Source organism: Rhinolophus ferrumequinum, chromosome 3, assembly GCF_004115265.2.
Source record: "Rhinolophus ferrumequinum isolate MPI-CBG mRhiFer1 chromosome 3, mRhiFer1_v1.p, whole genome shotgun sequence".
In the NCBI taxonomy this organism is placed as follows: Eukaryota; Metazoa; Chordata; class Mammalia; order Chiroptera; family Rhinolophidae; genus Rhinolophus; species Rhinolophus ferrumequinum.
In genome coordinates this window covers 58,723,556-58,741,066 of record NC_046286.1, presented here as the reverse complement: position 1 = coordinate 58,741,066, position 17,511 = coordinate 58,723,556, and positions in this window count along the sequence as shown.

Sequence of the window (17,511 nt, the reverse complement as noted above, 5' to 3'; positions counted from 1 at the left end):
AGACATCTAGAGGCCTACTAAAGTACTTTCCAGAGACCACAGAGGCCAGTGGGAGCCATCGTCACGCTCCCTCTGCCTTGCTCCAGGTTGCCGGTATTTTCCGGAGAGGAGCTTGTGCACATGACCGGTAGCTAATGGGGCCTGTGATCACCGGGCTTCTGTTCTTGTGCTAATGGGACAGTAGCAAACACAGAAATAGTTCTTAACTAGCTGTTACCACCCAGGTCTCAGTGCAGAGGGAACAGACAGAAATGCCCATCTCCCAGTCCCCCTGAACAAAGACTGTTGGCGTACTTTAAAAGCTGTTGCCTGAGAGTCTGGTTTTCTATCAGCCTGCAGCTAGGTGCTGACCATGACCTTCCCCTGTGGGACACGGACAGGTCTGGATACAACCTCAGCTTCTGGGAGCCACTAAGAATAAAGTGGGCTGCTTGGACAATCATAAAGGTTTGAGAGACAACCATGAGCTAGGGCAGGGTTGGACAGTAAGCTTCATCTCCTATAAGAGGCCACTCCTTCAAGACTGGGTGGGAGAGGTGGCTGTTTTAATACATAGAAACCAACACGGAGTCAAGGAAAATGAAGAAACAGGATTGTTTTCCAAATGAAAAAAAAACACAAGAAGTCAGAAAAAGCCCTTAATAAAATGGAGATAAATGATTTACCTAATAAAGAGTTCAAAGTAACATAAAGAAATTCCCCAAGCTTTGGAGACAAATGGATGAACTAAGTAAGAACTTCAACAAAGAAGAAAGGGGATCAAGATGGTAGGGTAGGCAGACCCTGAGCTCACCTCTTTCCACGACACACCAAAACGAATTGTACATGGAGAGAGTGCACAACTATCTCTGAGAATGACCTGAACACTAGCAGAACAGATTCTCTGCACTGGAGGATATAAAGGAAAAGAAACACCGAGAGGGCATGAGGAACAGCGCTACGGTGTCCCATAACCAGAGGGATATCAAAACCTCAGGGAGCCCATTTGAAGAGCAAGACATTTGAGACCCACATCAGGCTCCCCAGTTTGGGGGACCTGCATCAGGCAGAGGAGCCCCCATAATCTGGTTGTGACAGCCAGACAGGATTACATCCCGGAGAGCTGAGGGGCTGTGGGAAACCGACAGTCCTTGCTTAGTGGGCTCATGCACAAACTCTCTCTGAGTCACAGAGCAGAGACCGCAGTTTGCAAGGCACCTGGGTCATACATGAAGGAGCTATATTAACTAATTTTAGAGTATGTGCCAGCAGAATCCAGGGATGCAGGCACTGGATGGCATTATTCTTTTTTTGTTTTGTTTTCTTTCCTCCCACCCAGCTGGTCCCCACTGGTGGGCACCAGTTCTCACACTCTCCATTAACCTGCTAACTCTTCACCCTTCCTGACATTCCCCCGAGGACTCACCCAGCCCAGCCACTCTCTAAAGCAGCATCTCCACCCCCAGCACCCAGCAAGTAGCACCAGCAGGCCTCCAAAGCAGTGTGTTGGCCCCCCTCAAGCTCCCAGCAGCAGCCTGGGAGGCCCCGAGACCTTCCAAAGCAGTGCCCTGCGCCCCAGCACCTGGCAGGCTTCAAAAGTGATGCCCCATCCCCCTCAGCTCCCAATGGGCCTCCAAAGTGGTACCCTGCCCCTCTACCATGTCTCCCCGAAAATAAGACCTAGCCAGACCATCAGCTCTAATGCGTCTTTTGGAGGAAAAATTAATATAAGACCCGGTATTATTTTAATATAATATAATTTAATAAGACCGGATCTTATATTAATTTTTGCTCCAAAAGACAGGTTAGAGCTGACGGTCCGGCTAGGTCTTATTTTCGGAGAAACACGGTAGCATCCGGCAAGCTTCCAAAATGGTACCCCACCCCCAGCAACCCCAGACGGGGTGGAGAGACCAGCCTCTGCATACCAACACACTTCCAACTGTAGAGGCCAGGCCTCACAGCCACCCACACCAGAGGCCTACCCCACACACCAGCATGCCAGCAGCAGTCATAGCAAAACTCCTCAGCCAGCCATGCCAAGGTTCTGCCCCACACACCAGCATGCCCACAGATATCACAGACCAGCCTCACAGCCAAGGGGCAATCCAGCCCACCAGTGTGCCCACAGCAGTCGGGGCTGGGATCAGCCCCAGCCTACAGAGCACCCACAAAAGTCATGAGCCAACCGCCACAGGAGGGTGCATACAGCCCACACAGAAGACACTCCTAAAATATGTGGCCCTGGTGACCAGGGGAGATTGTGCTACTGAGCCCCACAGGACACCTTCTATATAAGGCCACTCTTAATACTATGAGATGTAGCTGATCTACCTAATACACAGAAACAAGCACACAGTCTTAGGCAAAATGAGGAGATAGAAGAACATGTTCCAAATGAAAGGACAAGACAAAATCCCAGAAAAAGAACTAAATGAAACAGAGATAAGCAGCCACCACATAAAAAATTCAAATTAATGGTCATAAGGATGTTCATCAAACTTAGGAGACGTATGGATGAACACAGCGAGAACTTCAACAAAGAGATAGAAAAAAAAAATTTTAAACCAAATTAGAACTGAAGAATACAATAAAATGAAATAAAAAATACACTAAAGGCGGGGTGGCCAGATGGCTCAGTCAGTTACAGCGCGAGCTCTGAACAGCAGGGTTGCCAGTTCAATTCCCACATGGGCCAGTGAGCTGCGCCCTCCACTACTAGATTGAAGACAATGAGCTGCTACTGAGCTTCCGGAGGGGCAGCTGGATGGCTTAGCTGGTTAGAGCACCAGGTCTCAACAACAAAGTTGCTGGTTCAATTACCGCATGGGATGGTGGGCTGCACCCCCTGCAACTAAAGATTGAAAACGGCAACTGGACTTGGAGCTGAGCTGCACCCTCCACAGCTAGACTGAAGGACAATGACTTGGAGCTGATGGGCCCTGGAGAAATACACTGTTCCCCAATATTCCCCTATAAAAAATTAAAAAGAAAAATAAGTCTAGACTAAGTTAAAAAAAAAAAACATTAGAGGAAATCAATAGCAGATTAGATGATATAGGAGAACACATCAGCAACATTAAAGACAAGGTAGCGGAAATCACCCAATCAGAACAGCAAAAGGAAAAAAATAATTTTTGAAAATGAGGAGAGTTTGGGGGCAGACGGATGGTTCAGTTGGTTAGAACGCGAGCTCTTAACAACAAGGTTGCCGGTTTGATTCCCACATGAAATGGTGGGCTGCACCCCCTACAACTAAGACTGAGAACAGTGACTGCACTTGGAGCTGAGCTGTGCCCTTCACAACTAGATTGAAGGACAGAGACTGATGGGTCCTGGAAAAACACACTGTTCCCCAATATTCCCCAATAATTTTTTTTTTTAAATAAAAGCGTTTAAGAGATCTCTGGGACAACTTCAAGCATACTAATATTCACATTATGTGGATCCCTGAAGGAGAAGAGAGAAAGTACAGAAAAACCTATTCAAAGAAAAAAATGACTGAAAAAGAAAAAAAATGACTGAAAACTTCCCTAGCTTGGTAAAGGAAACAGACATTCAAGCCCAGGAAGCACAGAAAGTCCCAAACAAGACGAACCCAAAGAGGCCCACACCAAGACATCATAATTAGAACATCAAAAGTTAAAGACAAAGAGAGAATCTTAGAAGCAGCAAAACAACTAGTAATATACAGGGAACTCCCATAAGATCATCAGCTGAATTTTCAACAGAATTTTGCAGGCCAAGAGGGAGTGGCTTGATATATTCACAGTAAAAGGAGAAAACCTACAACCCAGAGTACTCTATCCAGCAAGATTATCATTTTGAATTGAAGGAGATAAAGTTGCCCAGACAAGCAAAAGTTAAAAGAGTTCTCACCACTAAACATACATCATAAGAAATTCTAAAGTGACTTCTTTAAGTGGAAAAGAAAAGGCCAGAACTAAGAAACTATGTGAAAGAAAAATCTCACTGGTAAAGGCAAACATATAGTGAAGGTAGTAGATCAACCACTTATCAAGTTAGTATGAAGTTTAAAAGAAAAATAAAATGTATACAATAATAAGGTATACATACACTGAAAAGATGTAAAATATGATATCAAAACATAAAACATGGAAGGGGCAGTAAAAATATAGTACTTTTAGAATGCATTTAAACTTAAGTAACCATCGAATTAAAATAAACTGCTATAGGCACAGGAAGTTATATATGAATCTCAGGGTACATAACACTAGAAAAGTAACCAAATTACAAAGGAAGACAATAAGAGAAGAAAGGAACAGAGAAGAACTACAAAAACAACCAGAAAACAATTAATAGAATGGCAATAAGTACATACCTATCAATAATTACTTTAAATGTAAATGAACTAAATAGTCCATTCAAAAGACATAGGGTGTGTGGATGGATTAAAAAAATAAGACCCATCTATAATGCTGCCTGCAACAGACTCACTTCAGATTTAAAGAAACACAAAGATTGAGTGACGTCATAGGAATGGCAGCAGCGAGGTGGTCTTCTTGAGTTCTCCTTCGGAACTTACCACAAATTGCACATCTATAACCTATCAAAGGACTCTCTGCTCATCACACAGAACAGCTCAGAGACTCATTCGAGGATTACTTGAAGGTGGGCAAACTTGGCGAGCAGGGGAAGAGGGAAGGGAGCAGAGTGGAGACACGGCTGCATCCCTGGCTGCAGAGATGCAGGGGTCCCCAGGATGGAACAGAGATTACAAGAGCCAGAAGGTGGGCTCTTTCCCTGCGTCCCACAGCTGATCTCTCCTGCTGAGAGAGCAGCATATCCAGCGTTTAAGGCAGTAACCTCAGCTGAGACCTCCAGCTGGGCCTTAGGTCAGACAAAGGACTTGAACACCTTACCTGCGCCCCTTCCCCCACTCTCCCAGTCCTACCCCCACCCTGCCAGAGACTCAGGCTGGCCCCTGCACTGAGGAGTAGTGTCAGATTACAGAGGAGTAATAGGGCTCAGGATCTGGGAGGACCCAGTTTGCAGCTGCTGTGACCCAGGGAAGAGGCTGGGAAGAGTGTGACACTGCTGGGCTGGGAGAGAGACAACTCCATCCCCAGCCCCCACCGTTTTTGGCCTGCCCAGGGCAGGGCAATTACAACTGCGGACATACACCCAGGGGTCAGCAACAGGTAGCAGATGCAGCTCTGGGCTTTCAGTAGCTCAGAAATCTCATGCCCTACACACACACACACACACTCACACACGGAAGAAGTGCCCTAAGACTCAGGAGACCTGTGCACACGGCTGGCTGTGTTACTCTCAGTGCGCATATATGCAGGCAAGAGCAGAAATTGCACTGACTTTGTAAAAACTACCATCTAGACTCCATAGCCCCACTCATCTAGAACTGCAGTCCCAGGGTCACTCTGGGCACCAGGTGAATGGCTCTGCCTGCACAAAACACAGAGGACTTTTTGGTACAGCAGAGGACAACCTGGAGATTACTTGGTGGGCTTAAGCCAGGACTGGTGCTGCTTTTTTTGTTTTGTTTTGTTTTTGTATCTTTTGATATTTTTGCCTGTGTTGAGTGTGGGTTATCGGTTTTTACATGTGAGTGTATTTGGTTTTTTCTTTGTTGTTGTTGTGCTTGGTGATTTGCTTTGCTCTGAAATTGCCCTACACCAGGGCCCAACCCAAGAGGCACAAGAGTCAACACACCCAGAGGCCAATTCCAGACCAAACCAGAGTATTACCGGGTCTGACCTACAAGTGACACACCCAGAGGGAATTCCCTAGAAGCACAAGGGCTCATAGGGACCAAGCCTCATTTGAGCGGTCAACCCTCATGCAGCAGATCATACACTGTGGGCAGAGTCAAGTCTCATAACTAGTCAACCTAGAAGTCAATCCCACCTACTGACAAGCCAAAAGCAATTAAAGATCAACTTTAACAGAACGATATAAACAACTCAAGGGTCACCTTTGGAGCACACGCACAGAAGAATAGGGAAGTGGTGCAATTCAAATATAAAGGACACATACTACATAAGATCACCCAGCAAAAACCAAGAACCCTAGGGGATCTACCTAATACATTGAAGCAAACACAGAGAGTCAGCCAGAATGCGGAAACAAAGAAACATGTCCCAAATAAAAGAACAGAAGAAACCTCCAGAATTGGAACAAAATGAAATAGAGGTGACCAACCTATCAGAGACAGAGTTCAGAACGCTGATGATAAGAATGTTTAAGGAGCTTAGTGACGACATAAAGGATAGAGAAATCATAATGAACAACCAGTTAGAACTAAAGAATACAATAACTGAAATAAAGAACACACTTGAAGGAATTACCAGCAGGTTAGATGAGGCAGAGGATTGAATCAGCAACTTAGATTACAAGTTAGCAGAGATCACCCAAATGGAACAACAAAAAGAAAAAAGAATAAAAAACAATGAAAATGGTTTAAGAGACCTCTGGGATAACATCAAGCGCAACAAGACGTGTATCATAGGAATACCAGAAGGTGAAGAGAGGGAGCAAGGGATCGAGAACATATTTGAAGTAATGACCAAAAACTTCCCTAACCTGGTGAAGGAAACCGACATACAAACCCAGGAAGTGCAGAGAGTTCCAACCAGAATAAACTCAAACAGGTCCACACCAAGATACATTATAGTTAAAATGGCAAAGGTTAAAGACAAAAAGAGAATCCTAAAAGCAGCAAGAGAAAGACAGCGGGTTACATACAAGGGAACTCCTATAAGACTATCAAATGACTTTTCTACAGAAACTTTGCAGGCCAGGAGGGAGTGGCAGGAGGTACTCAAAGTGATAGAAAACAAAGGCCTACAACCTAGATTGCTTTATCCAGCAAGGCTATCATTTAAAATTGAAGGACAGATAAAGAGCTTCCCAGGAAAGAATAAGCTAAAGGAATTTATCACCACCAAGCCAGCATTGCAGGAAATATTAAAAGGGCTTCTGTATACAGAAGATGAAAACAATCTAACTACAAATAGGAAATGGCAATAACTATGTACCTATCAATAATCACTTTAAATGTAAATGGATTAAATATTCCAATCAAAAGACAGGGTGGCTGAGTGGATAAGAAAGCAAGACCCATGCATATGCTGTATGTATACAAGAGACTCACCTCAGATCAAAAGACACACAGGGTGAAAGTGAAGGGTTAGAGTAAGATATTTCATGCAAATGGAAGTGAGAAAAAAGCTGGAGTTGCAATACTTATATCTGACAAAATAGACTTTAAAATGAAGAACATATTAAAAGACAAAGATGGACACTACATAATAAAGGGATCGATCCGACAAGAGGACATAACCCTAGTAAAAATCTATGTACCCAACATAGGAGCACCTAAATGTATAAAACAGATATTGACTGACATAAAGGCAGAGATTACCAATAACACTGTCATAGTAGGGGACCCTTCAGCACACCTCTGACAACAAGGGACAGGTCTTCCAGACAGAAAATCAATATGGAAACAACGGCCTTAAATGACACATTGGACCACTTGGATTTAATCAATATTTTCAGAGCATTTCACCCCAAAGCTGCAGAATACACGTTCTTCTCAAGCGTACATGGAACATTTTCCAAGATAGACCACATTAGGCCACAAAACAAGTCTTGATAAATTTATGAAAATTTTGGTATGATAAATTTAAGAAAATTTAAATCATACCAATTGTCTTCTCTGACCACAGTGCTGTGAAATTAGAAGTCAACTACAGGAAAAAAACTGGAAGACACACAAATACATGGAGGCTGAATAACATGTTACTAAATAATGAAGGGTCAACCATGAGATCAAGGAAGAAATCAAAAGATATCTCAAGACAAACGAAAATGAAAACACAACGACCCAAAATCTATGGGATGCAGCGAAAGCAGTCCTAAGAGGGAAATTCATAGCAATGCAGGCCTACCTAAAGAAACAAGACAAATCACTAATCAACAGTTTATCTTCACACTTAAGGGATCTGGAAAAAGAACAGCAAAATAAGCCCAAAGGGAATACAAGGAAGGAGATAATAAAGATCAGAGCAGAAATAAATTGAGACCAAAAAAAAAAAAAAAAAAGAAAAAAAAATCAATACAAAAGATCAATGAATCCAAGAGCTGGTTTTTAGAGAAGATATACAAAATTGACAAATCTTTAGCCAGATTCATCAAAAACAAATAAAGAGTGAGGACCCAAATTAATAAATCAGAAATAAAAGAGAAGTGACAACAGACACCACAGAAATACAAAAAAAAAAAAATGTTAAGAAATTACTATGAGCAACTGTATGCCAAAAAATTAGACAATCTGGAAGAAATGGACAATTTTCTAGAAGCATACAACCTTCCAAGGCTAACTCAAGAAGAAACAGAAAACCTGAATAGACTGATTACCACCACGGAAATTGAATCAGTGATCAACAAGCTCCCAACAAACAAAAGCCCTGGACCAGATGGCTTTACAGGTGAATTTTACAAAACATTCAAAAAAGAATTATCACCTATTCTCTTCAAGCTCTTCCAAAAAATCCAGAAGGAAGGAAGGCTCCCAAACACTTTTTACGAGGCTGCTATCACCCTGATCCCAAAATCAGACAAAGACATTACAAAATAAAAAGAAAACTACAGGCTGATATCCCTAATGAACATAGATGCAAAAATCCTCAACAAAATATTAGCGAACAGAATTCAGCAATACATTATACAGATCATACAGCATATCTATTTCTGTGAAAAATGTCCTTGGTAATTGGACAAGAATTGCGTTGAATCTGTATATTGTTTTAGCCAGGATGGACATTTTAACAATATTAATTCTTCCTGTCCATAAACATGGTATGTGTTTCCATCTATTTGTATCTTCTTTCATTTCTCTCTTCAGTGTCTTATAATTTTCTGAGTACAGATCTTTTAGTTCTTTGGTTAAATTTATTTCCAGGTATTTTATAATCTTTGAAGCAATTGTAAATGGGACTATTTTAATTTCTCCTTCTGATATTTTATTATCGGTATATACAAATGCAACTGATTTCTGAATATTAATTATGAATCCTGCTACTTTACTAAATTCATTTATCAGTTCTAATAGTTTTTTTGGTGGAATCTTTAGGTTTCTCTATACATAGTATCTGCATATAATGACAATTTTACTTCCTCCTTATCAATTTGGATGCCTTTTATTTCTTTTTCTTGTCTGACTGCTGTGGCTAGAACTTCCAGCACTATGTTGAATAGAAATGGAGAAAGTGGGCAACCTTGCCTTGTTCCTGATCTTAAGGGGAATGGTTTTAGCTTTTCTCCACTGAGTATAATATTAGCTGTGGGTTTATCATATATGGCTTTTATTATGTTGAGATATGGTCCCGCTCTTCCCACTTTCTTAAGAGTTTTTATCATAAATGGGACTGGATTTTGTCAAATGCTTTTCCTGCATCTATTGATATGATCATATGATTTTTTTCATTTTGTTAATGTGGTGTATCATATTAATTGATTTGCAGATGTTGAACCACCCTTGCATACCAGGAATGAATCCCACTTGATACCTTACATCAAATTATACTACAAGGCTATAGTAATCAAAACAGCATGGTACTGGCATAAAAACAGACACATAGATCAATGGAACAGAATAAAGAGCCCAGAAATAAATCCATGCCTATCTGGTCATTTAATCTACGACAATGGAAGCAAGAATTTACGGTGGGGTAAAGACAGTTTATTCAATAAATGGTTCTGGGTAACCTGGACAGACACATGCCAAAAAATGAAGCTGGACCACCTCCTTAACACCACATACAAGAATAAATTCAAAATGGATTAAGACTGAAATGTAAGATCTAAACCATAAAACTCCTAGAAGGAAATATAGGAAGAAACTTTCCAGATATTACCTGGAGTAAGATTTTTACTGATATATCCTCTTAGGCAAGGGAAGTTAGAGAAAAAATATACATGTGGGATTACATCAAACTAAAAAGTTTTTTCACAGCAAAGGAAACCATCAATAAAACAAAAAGGGATCCTACTGAATGGGAGAAGATATTTGCCAATGATAAATCTGATAAGGGGTTAATATATCCAAAATTTATAAAAATCTCACTCAACTCCAAAAAAAGCAAACAACCCAATTAAAAAATGGGCAGAGGACATGAAGAGACATTTTTCTAAAGAGGACGTACAGATGGCAAACAGACATGAAGAAATGCTCAACCTCACTAATCATCAGAGAAAGGCAAATAAAAAACAATGAGATTCCACCTCAACCCAGTCAAAATGGCTATCATGAATAAATCAAAAAACAACCAGTGCTGGCGAGGATGTGGAGAAAAGGGAACCCTTGTACACTGTTGGTGGGGCTGCATATTCGTGCAGCCACTGTGGAAAACAGTATGGAGATATTTCAAAAATCTGAAAATGGAACTACCTTATGATCCAGCAATTCCACTCCTAGGTATCTATCCAGAGAAATCCAAAACTCTAATTGAAAAAATTTATGCAGCCCTATGTTTATTGCAGTACTATACACAATAGCCAAGACATGGAAACAACTGAAATGCCCATCGGTAGATGACTGGATTAAGAAATTGCTACATTTATACAATGGAGTATTACGCACCCATAAAGAAGAATGAAATCTTGCCATTCACAACAATACGGATGGACCTAGAGAATATTATGTTAAGTGAAATAAGTCAGACAGAGAAAGACAAATACCGTCTGATCTCACTTATATGTGGAATCTAAAGAAAAGAATAAATGAATGAACTAATCAGAAACAGTTTCAGAGACATAGAGGAAAAACTGAGGATTGCTAGATAGGAGGGGTGTGGGGATAAGGGGGAAGGTGAGGGGATTAGAAAACACAATCGGTAACCACAAGATTGGCACGGGGATATGGAAGTCAATTTGGGGAATGTAATCAATAATGTTGTAAAGATTTTGTAGGGTATCCAATGGACACTGGTCTCGTTAGGGAGACTACCTCAGGGAAGATGTAGATGCCTGGTCATTGCACTGTACACCTGAAGCTGAAGCTGAACAATAATAATGAATGTCAACTACAATTTTATATATGTGTGTGTGTGTGTGTGTGTGTGTGTGTGTGTATGGTTACAAGGAGTACATCATTAAGAATAGAGACAGTGGAAATATAATGGCTGTATGCAATGTCAGAGGGGTAATAGATGGGGGGAGGGGAGTTATCACTGTATGAGGGATATAAATGATAAATGTTTAACTATTACATTGTTTTGTACACCTGAAACTAATTTTTAAAATGTTAGAAAGATAAAGAAAGAAAGAAAGAAAGAAAGAAACACAAAGACTAAAAGTGAAAATTTGAAAAAAGAGATTTCATGCAAAAAGAAACAAAAAGAAATCTAGGGTAGCAATATTTACACCAGACAAAATAGACTTTAAAATGAACACTGTGACAAGAGAAATAGAAGGGCATTACATAACAATAAGGAGATCAATCTAACAAGAAGACATGACACATGTAAACATCTACACACCCAACGTAGGATTACCTAAATACATAAAGCAAATATTAACAGACATAAACAGAGAAATTGAATAGATATTTACAGAACATTGTTTTCAAAAACAGAATACACATTCTTTTCAAGTACACATGGAACCTTCTCCAGAATAGATCACGTTAGGCCACAAATCAAATCTCAATAAATTTAATAAGTTTGAAATAATATCAAGCACCTTTTCTGACCACAAAGGTATGAAACTAGAAATCAACTACAAAAGTAAAACTGGATAAAACACAGACGCATGAGGGTGCTAAACAACATGCTACTAAATGGTGAATGGGTTGATGAAGAATTCAAAGAGGAAATAAAACATTTCTTGAGACAAATGAAAATGGAAACACAATGTTCCAGTATCTATGAAACACAGCAAAAGCAGGTGTAAGAGAGAAGTTCATAGCAATACAGACCTAGGCAAGAAACAAGAAAAATCTCAAGTAAACAATCTAACCTTGCACCTAAAGAAACTAGAAAAAGAAGAACATACAATGCCCAAAGTGAGTAGAAAACAGGAACTAAAGATCAGAGTGAAAATGAAATAGAGACTAAAACAAACAGAAAAGATCAATACAACTAAGAGCTGGTTATTTGAAAAGGTAAACAAAACTCTTAAAGCCATTCTTCAAAAACAAAAGGAGAAAGAACTCAAATAAAATCAGAAGTGAAAGAGAAGTTACAGTGACGAGAAATACAAAGCATCATAAGAGAATACTATAATTATATGCCAACAAATTGGACAACCTAGAAGAAATGGGTTAGAAACACAATATTCCATGATTGCTTCAGGAAAAAATGGAAAATCTGAACAGACTCATTATTAGTAATAAAATTGAATCATTAATAAAAATTTCCCCACAAAGTCCAGGACCAGGCAGCATCATAGGTGAATTCTACCAAACATTCAGAGAAGATCCAATACCTACACTTCTCAGACTACTCCAAAAAATAGAAGAGGAGGGAACACTTCCAAACTCATTCTACAAGGCCAGCATTACTCTGATACTAAAACCAGACAAAGACACTAAAAACAACAAACAAAAAAAATTACAGGCTAATATCCCTGATTAACATAGATGAAAAACTCTTCAACAAAATATTAGCAAACTGAATTCAAGAATCACATGTCATCATCAGTGGTATTTATTTCAGGGATGCAAGAATATTTTAATTTCTGCAGATCAATCAACATGATATACCTCATCAACAAAACAAAGGACAAAAATCATGTGATCATCTCAAGAGACGTAGAAAAAACATTTGACAAAATTCAACACCGTCTTATGTTAAAGCTCTCACCAAAGTGAATACAGAGGGAATGTACTTCAACATAATAAAGGTCATATGACAGGCCCATCCACAGCCAACATCATATTCAATAGTGAGAAGCTTTCAGCTTTTCTCTAAGATCAGGAACAAGACACGGATACTGGTATTGGAAGTCCTAGACACAGCAATCAAACAAGAAATAAAAGGCATCCAAATAGGAAAGGAAGAAGTAAAACTCATTATTTGCAGATGACATGGTATATATATAGAAAATCCTAAAGACTCCACTACTATGAGAACTAATAAATTAATTCAGTAAAGTTGCAGGATACAGAATCAATATACAGAAATCTGTTGCATTTCTATATACCAATAATGGATGACCAGAAGGAGTAATTAAGAAAAGAATCTCATTTTCAAATGCATCAAAAAGCATAACATATGTAGGAATAAATTTAACCAAAGAGGTGAAAGACCTGTACTCTGAAAACTATAAGACATTAAGAAGATACAAATAAATGGAAGGATATACCTTGCTCGTGGATTGGAAGGATTAATATTGTTAAAATATCCTTACTAGCTAAAGCAATATACATATTCAAAGCAAACCCTATTAAAATACTAATGGCATTCTCAGAATTAGGACAACTACTCCTAAAATATATATGGAACCAAAAAAGTCCCGGAATAGCCCAAGAAATTTTGAGGAAGAACAAAGTGGGAGGTATCATGGTCCCTGTATCAAACTATACTATAAAGCAACAATAATCAAAACAGTATGGTATTGGCATAAAAACAGATATATAACTCAATGAATAGAGAGCCCAGAAATAAATCCACGCTTATTCAGTCAATATATGACAAAGGAGGCAAGGATATACAATGGGGTAAAGACAGTCTCTTCAAGTGGTATTTGGAAAACTGGACAGATACACGCAAAAAAAAAGAAGAAGAAATCGGACCATTTTCTTTAACCATATGCAAAAATAAACTCAAAATGGATGAAAGACTTAAATGTAAGACCTGAAACCATAAAACTCCTAAAAGAAAACATAGCCAGTAAACTCTGAGATCACTCTTAGCAATATCTTGTTGGATATGTCTCCTCAGACAAGAGAAACAAAAGGAAAAATAGACAAATGACTATATGAAACTAAAAAGTTTTTACATAGCGAAGGAGACCATCAACAAAACAAAAAGACAGACTACAGAATGGAAGAAGATATTATTAACTAATGATACTTCGGATAAGGGGTTAATATCCAAAATATACTAATCAACAAAACAAAAAGACAGCCTACTGAATGGAAGAAGACTTTATTAGCAAATGATACTTCGGATTACGGGTTAATATCCAAAATATACTAAGGACCTCATACAACTTAACACCAAAAAAAGCACACAATCTAATGGATTATTATAGTAATGGTTGCACAATCTGGTAAATGGGCAGAGGACCTAAATAGACATTTCTCCAAAGAGGACATACAGATGGCCAACAGATACCTTGTTTCCCTGAAAATAAGACTAGCCGGACCATCAGCTCTAATGCGTCTTTTGGAGCAAAATTAATATAAAACCCGATTTTATTTTACTATAGTATAAGACCAGGAATATAATATAATATAATAATACAATACAATACAATATAATATAATATAATATAATATAATATAATATAACATAATATAATATAATATAATATAATATAATATAATATAATACTGGGTCTTATATTAATTTTTTGCTCCAAAAGATACATTAAAGCTGATGGTCTGGCTAAGTCTTATTTTCAGGGAAACACGGAATATGAAAGATACTTAACATCACTAATCACCAGGGAAATGCAAATTCAGACCACAATGAGATGTCACCTCACACCTGTCAGAATGGCTATCATCAATAAATCAATAAATAACAAATACTGGCAAGAATGTGGAGAAAAGGGAACCCTTGTGCACTGTTGGTGGGATTGTAAATTAGTGCAGCCACTATGGAAAACAGCATGGAGATTCCTCAAATTCTTAAAAATAGAAATGCTATATGATCCAGCAATTCCACTTCAGGGTATTTATCCAAAGAAAACAAAATCACGAATTCAACAAAATATATGCACCCCAGTGTTCATTGCAGCATTACTGGTAATAGCCAAGATATGGAAGCAACGTAGATATCCATCAATAAATGAATGGATAAAGAAGATTTTATATATATATATATATATATATATATATATATATATATATATATATATATCAGAATATTATTCAGCAATAATAAAGAATGAAATCTTGCCATTTGCAACAACATAGATGGACCTAGAAGGTATTATGCTAAGTGAAATAAGTCAGACAGGGAAAGACAAATACTTATTGTTTCACTTATGGGTGGAATCTATAAAAACAAAACAAATGAATAAACAGAACAAAATAGAAACAGACACACAGTTATAGAGAACAAGCTCATGGTAGCCAATGTTGGGGAGGTGTGAGAACTAGGGGGAAAAAGTAACTTTATGTGTGCAAAATGGCAGTAAACAAAAAAAAAATGCATGTCTCCTTTCATTTGCCACTTTGTATTCATTAGGGGAAAAAAAAAGAAATATTGAGTAAAATGTTAACTAATTCACCCCCTAAATTTTTTTAAAGATAATAAACAGGAAATACAATTTCAGGAATTAATAAACTATAAAGAAACATGGCACAGGGCAAGTGAATAGTCCATGACAAGGGATGTTATTTTAGCCATGGAGGTCAGAGAGGACCTCTTTAAGGAAGAAATGTTTGGACAAAGACCTGAGTGTGGTGGGACAGACTAGACAGGGCAGGGCGGCTCCACACAAGTGAGGCCATCTGAGGTGCCGGGCAGGGTAGAACAGGGTCAGACCCAATGACCATGTGGGAAACTGACTGTAGGCAGACATGAAGAAGAGCAGGAGGTCCAATTTAAAGAACAGATGATCTTTAGCACCTTTAAGGAGTTTTGGGGTTAGGGCAGCAAAAACCCACCATCCCCCAAATTATTCTGACCTACTACCTCAAACTACCTTGCTATCTATGGATGAACCTCAGAAACATTATGCCAAGGGAAAGACGCCAGACATGGGTGACCGATTCCTTTTATTTAAAATGTCAGAAAAGGCAAATCAATAAAAACAGAACATAGATAAGAGGTTGCCTGGAGTTGGGGGTTAGAAATGCGGCCTAACTAATTGGGGATCTTACTAGGAGGATGAAATGGTCTAAAACTGGATTACAGTAATGGTTGCACAATCTGGTAAATTTACAAAACAGGAATTGTGCACATGAAATGGGTGAGTTTTATGGGTATGTGAATTATGCCTCAGTAAAGTTGTCAAAACAAACTGGTAGTGAAATAAAAAGAAAAAGGAGCAAATGAATCTCTGGATGCTTCCCCATCTACCGTAGGAATAGCCACCTGGAGAATTGCAATGTCACGTAGAAAAGGCAGGTGACAGGGAGCAATTGAGATTAAAGGTCTTTTATCAGGTTCAGGCAAAGAGGATGAGTGCTATTTTGAACAGGGGTTCTTGTGTCAGAGTTCACCTCTCAGGACACAGCCATCCCTCTCCCCTCAGTCTGCTCCTGTAGATCAGACTGTTGACACCCCATCCTGGCTTCTCTCTGCTCAGGAGCTCAGGGCCTCCTGCAGAGTCCTTGCTGCAGCAGCTCAAGGTCCTCAGGAGACACAAAGGCAAGCAGGCTCCCTGGAACGCAGGGTAACCGACTAAGAAAGCTGTAATTGTCTCTACTGTTCAAGAGAAAATGTCTTGGTGGCCATTTAGAGAGTTATTAATGCCAAATAATCTCAGGAATTGTACACAAACTACCTTAATGGTAATGTGTGATTCAGAAAGTGATTTACATTTTGTTGGTAATGAAAATATAACTGTTCTCTGGTTCCAAAATATTAAAGGCTTTTGGTAAGTATCAAAGGCAAGAGCTTCCAGCCATTTAAAAAAGGCAGTCAAATGGAGGTTAACCTGAAAACAAGGTCACATCAAAACACAAGCACTCTAAATTCTGGGGGAAATGGTGGAAGTGAACTCAGATAAAGAACGCCCCGTTCCTTCCCCCAGGACATTGAGGAGTGGCCCTGTGACTGGCCTTTTCCAGAAGGCTGGGTTCCCTGCAGGATTCCCTGCAGGATTCCCTGCAGTCTCAGTCCCCAGAAGTTGCACGAACCTGAGAGGAACAACGGGAACTCCCCAGCTCTGCACTGCGCTGGTCTTGCCTTGGAGAGTAAAATTCCCTCCAAGCCACCCAGGGTACTTGTTAAATGCAGATGTGTTTTGAGAGGGAAGATCCTGGGGAGGAGCTGCGTTCTTTATGAACACCTGAACTTCTGAGATGATGTTGCTCTTTCCTAGAGAATCGCCAGGCTGCAAGGGATGACGTGTGGGTTTGGGGTTTACTTGGTAAGGGTGACTGTAGGGAAAGGGCCAGGAGAGCAGTTCCCAGGCGCTGGGCCCTGCTTACAAGGTCACTGGCTTGTTCTCATGCCCACTCAGACCACCTGGATGCCCCACTTAAGTAACCAGCTGGCTGTAAGCCACCTTTGTTCTGCATGCTTTGTTCTGCTTTGTTCTGTTGCAGCTGGGGAGCTGAACGGGCAGATAGGGGCAGATACACAGATGTTGCCTTAGGCTCCCCGCTGGCCGGCATTGGGACTATGATGGAGGTGGGAGGGAAGGGGG